This window comes from Morus notabilis, unplaced genomic scaffold (assembly GCF_000414095.1).
Source record: "Morus notabilis unplaced genomic scaffold, ASM41409v2 Scaffold45, whole genome shotgun sequence".
Taxonomy (NCBI): Eukaryota; Viridiplantae; Streptophyta; class Magnoliopsida; order Rosales; family Moraceae; genus Morus; species Morus notabilis.
The window spans coordinates 17475-22351 of NW_010366164.1; positions in this window are offsets into that span (position 1 = coordinate 17475).

The window sequence follows — 4877 nt, forward strand, 5'->3', positions numbered from 1 at the left end:
TTGGTTCCACAGTCGAGGGATTTCTATGTCTTAAGGTCGACGGTACGATCTGTCGACGCTAGAAGGAATCGACGCCTTAAGTTGGACTTGTCACTTAGGTTCTTTATAACGGAATCGGAGGGGGCCCCAGACGTCGAGGGTTGTTGCTTTGCAGGGAGTAGTTAAGGCTACGTGTCATATTATCGTTCTCCCACGTGCCCTTCACATTTTCCCACACAACAGCTACCCCCCAAGTCGAGGGTTCCTTTTAGGTGGCCTCGAGTTTAGGTTCGGCCGTACTTCCGTGCTTCGGGTGTGGGAAACCGGTCCCAAGCCTTCATCCGCAATGATGGCCTGGATGCTTCGGGTGTGGAAAATCGGTCCCGAGCCTTCGTCCGCAATGATGGCCTGGATGCTTCAGATTTCCTCGAGGGACGTAACCGTCGCGTCGGTCGATTTTTTGTGCTGACGTGAGGCTCTATTTCGAAAGGATGAATGTGAGCCTTCAGATCGCGACTCTTCCTTTTCCCGCCCTTGTTTGTCATTGTCAGATCTGGGCGGGATTCCCTTGTCGTTGGATTTTAAGAACTTCATCCAATGGTCAGGGGTCGAGGATTTTCATCTCCTTAAATACCTTTTTCGAACCCAAAACCATTTTTTCTTCAAAACACAAACACTCCCCGTATTCACTGAACTGTCGCTTGCTTCGCCGGAATCTTTTTCTGCAAAACACCGACTCGTACTCCTCATTTTTTCAGGCGTGTTGTGAAGCCGCATTTAATCTCAGATTCTACCCGGAAATCTTCATATCGGTAAGCCCCATCATCCTCTTCTTGTTCTGTTTCTCATGGGTTTTTCCTGTTGAATCATGTATGTATGAAAATACGTGGAATGTAGAGGTTAGGGAGACTTACTTCATTTTATTTTCCGCATAGGATAGTTCTTTTTTTGTCTTTTGATAGTCTGCGCACTTCTGGTTCCTGGGTTCTGGGGAACTCGAGGTATCATAAACACTCACCGTTATCATTCTTACATGAATGGTCGACGTCAAGTCGAGGTGTTTGAGTAGTCATCGTTTAGAATAGCCATCCTTTTCTTCCTCTCGACGTTAGGGTTTTAACTCAGCTCCTTGTCTTTTTAATCACCAGAACAATGGCCCAAAACTCCCCCAGTCGAGAAGACCCCTCCGTCGTCCGTCCAGACTCCCCTTCTATGGCGGAGATCTCATGGTCATATTCCTCGTCGGACTGTGACTCGCTGTCGTGGGAAGTCGAGGGACATGCAGCCGGCCCAGGCGACGACGGTAGTGATGCCTATGACAGCGTCTGCCAAATGATCGACGAGGACGTCGACAGGAGGCCTTTTACAGGCGGCAGCATGTGTGGCGTCGCCGCTTCTTTGGTGGACGCCCCGCTGGCTGCTACAAGCGGAGATCCGGATCGGCCTTCCTTCACAGCTGACGCCGTGGCGTCGAGGGTCCGGAACAAGGATATCATCCGGGCGGTGAAGGAAGGATGCGTCGACGGGAGGTGGTTCAAATACCTCCTCCCAGACATGCATTTCAGGACTAGTATGCCCCCGACCGGATTCCTCCCTGTTTATACCAGTGCCGTTACTGCGGGGATGACCCTTCCGGTTCATCATTTTGTAAAGGATTATTGCCACTTCTACGGCATTTCCCCCGCCCAACTGGTGCCAAATTTCTGGTACTACTTCGCTGGTGCCTGGATCTTGTGGCACCAACAGTTTGACATGGATCTCCCTCTAGATGAGTTTAGATTCATGTACAGACTGTGCCACGTCGCCAAGTGCGAAGGGTGGTACTTTCTGAGCGGGCACGAGAGATCCCAGCCCAGATTTGGCAAGCTAATTATGGGCATTCCCTCGTCGTCACATGGGTGGAAACCCATGTTTTTTATGATACGCGGCCCCTTCAATTTTCATCCAGAAGACCGCTTACCCCGCCGAAGGAAGGTGCAGGCGTCGTTTGGGAATATGGGTGAGGCTTTGATTTTCTTTCTTTTCACCTTACTTTGCTTTCTCCTTTCTTATACTGACAGTCTTTTCATATTTCAGTCAGTCAGGACCGGCTGAAGTTTTCTGGGAACAGCTTGGCGAGGATCGATAAGGCATTTTCGCTCCCGTCCGAGGTTCGCCACATAGACACCCTCCTGACCCAAGCCAATCTTCGAAGTGCTAGGTTAATCCTTGATCTCCCAGACCCCGCTAATCTAGACGTCGTCCGCAAATACTTTCATTTAAGCGACGAAGGTAATTTCTGCTTTTGACGCCCTTTTTTATCATGGCTTGCGTTTTCCAAACGCTGACTATATCTTTATCTCGTCATTTCTGTAGAAATTGCGTCTTTGAGGATTCAGCTTCCCGGCAGTCAGCCGTCCAAATCAAGCCAGCAGCCCTCGCCGAGCCAACAACCTCCCTCTAAGGGAAAGGAGAAAGCCATATCTTCTTCTCAGGTGCCGAGGAAAAGGAAAGCCCCAAGGGTCCCCTCGACGACGGAGGAGGATCCTGCACTGAAAAAGAGGCGCAAAGAGAAGACGCCGGTGGTAGAAACTTGGACGCCGACAGTCCTCATTTCCTAACGTAGACGTTCCTCTGGCGCCGAGGGAACGCGTGCTTATTCTGGGGGCTAAAATTATGGATCCCAAGTTCTAAGTCCCGGACGTTTCTAACGCCGAGATTGGGGCGATGTTAAAACTTCCCCCCCCCCCCCCCCCCCCCCCCCCCCCCCCCCCCCTGGCTCTATATGAGTCTTTCCTTGAGCCATACTGGGTTGCTGCCACTCAATCTTCTTTGGTTGATCGCCAGCGAAAGCAGATCTCCTTCCAAATTCACGTAAGACTTGGTTGAGTGGTCTTTCATTTTTGCTGGTTTCGCCGCTTTGTATCCTTGTTTTCTGACCTTTAATTTGTCAGGGTCTAATCATCGCCATTCTCAATCTCCTCGACCTAGTTAAGGTTGAGGAACGTAATAAGGAGATGGACAGCGTGGAGGCCAAGCTCAACTCTCTTATCGACGATGAGAAGAAAAAGTGCTCAGAGGCCATCGAGGAGAGAGATATGGCTGTGGCCAAACTCGATAGTTTGGTAGGGGAATTGGCCAAGTTGACTGCTTCGGTCGAGGAGCTTACGAAGCGGGTAAACCTGTCCGATGCAAAGTTGGTCGAAGCAGCTGAGGCGGTGAAAAAATGTTTTGCCGAGGGGAAAGCTGGGGGAAAGAGGGAAGCCAAAGCCGAGGCTGTAGCTACTTTCGATGCCAAGCATTCTAAAATTATTGAGGAGTTCAAGGCTTCTCCGGAGCTCATCGACATCCGTACCAAGGATTTTCAATCCGCAAGTCAACAGATTGTTGATTTGATCAAGAATGAGCGTCCTAAATGGGACTTGAGCTTCCTCTATACTTCTCCTCCTCCTGCTGGCGACGACAATCTTTTTCCGCCTGGTGATGGTGATGAATCAGCGGCTGGCGGCGAGGGCTAAGAAATTTTTACCCTTCTCTCTCTCCTCTTTTTTTTTTTGTAACCTGACATTGATTTGGACATCTTTTCAATTTATATGTACTGTTAATAAAGATAGTAGATTTTATTCATACCTTGCTTTGCAATTGTTGCCTTAGAAAAATTCCTTAGAATTTTTACTAAGTGTTTGTCTTTCCTCCTTGGAAGATCTGACGCTGATTTCACCCCTTGGGGTCGTCGCCTTAGAAAATTTCTTAGAATTTTGCTAAGTGTTCGTCTTTCCTCCTTGGAGGATCTGACGCTGATTTCACCCCTTGGGGTCGTCGCCTTAGAAAATTTCTTAGAATTTTGCTAAGTGTTCGTCTTTCCTCCTTGGAGGATCTGACGCTGATTTCACCCCTTGGGGTCATCGCCTTAGAAAATTCCTTAGAATTTTGCTAAGTGTTCGTCTTTCCTCCTTGGAGGATCTGACGCTGATTTCACCCCTTGGGGTCGTCGCCTTAGAAAATTCCTTAGAATTTTACTAAGTGTTCGTCTTTCCTCCTTGGAGGATCTGACGCTGATTTCACCCCTTAGGGTCGTCACTTTAGAAAATTCCTTAGAATTTTTTAGCGATCCGTAGACCTTTGTCCCCCCATGTCTGTTTAATATACCTTGGTTTTTAAGCAGACATGTTATTAAGGGGTGAATTTCTTTCTTTCTGCAAACATATTAATTTATTTAATTTGTAAAGAATATACAATTGGGATGCGGAAGAATTATATACACTATTGGTAGTACAGCCTTAGCTGTTCTGCATTTCATGGGTATTGAATTCTTTTGCCGCCGAGACTTTCCAAAATGTAGGTGCCAGGACGCAACACTTCCCTTATGCGGTAGGGCCCTTCCCAAGTTAGGCCCAGTGGACCAGTATTTTTGAGTTTTGTATTCTGCATTACCCTTTTTAATACTAGGTCTCCTGGGATGAATCTTCTTTATCGAACTCTCTTGTTGTAATATCGTGCTGCTCTTTGCTGATAGGCGGCGAGGCGTAGTTGGGAGTCGAGCCTCTTTTCTTCCAACAAGTCGAGTTCTCCGTTCATTCCTTCTGTGTTGTCGTCCTCGTTGTGGATGACGATTCTCAAGGTCGGCGTTTTGATTTCTACAGGGAGCACTGCCTCGACGCCATACGTCATAGAGAAGGGTGTTTCACCCGTAGTAGTTCGGCTCGTTGTTCTATACGCCCATAAGACCTTGGGGAGTTCCTCGGCCCCCTTCCTTTTTAGATCGTCGAGTCTCTTTTTGAGGGTCTACTTTAATATTTTATTGACCGCCTCAACTTGTCCATTAGATTGTGGATGGATTGGCGCCGAGAAGTCTTTCCGAATGCCCAAACTGTCACAGACCTGCGTGTTGAGGCATTGTCGAACTGTTTTCCGTTGTC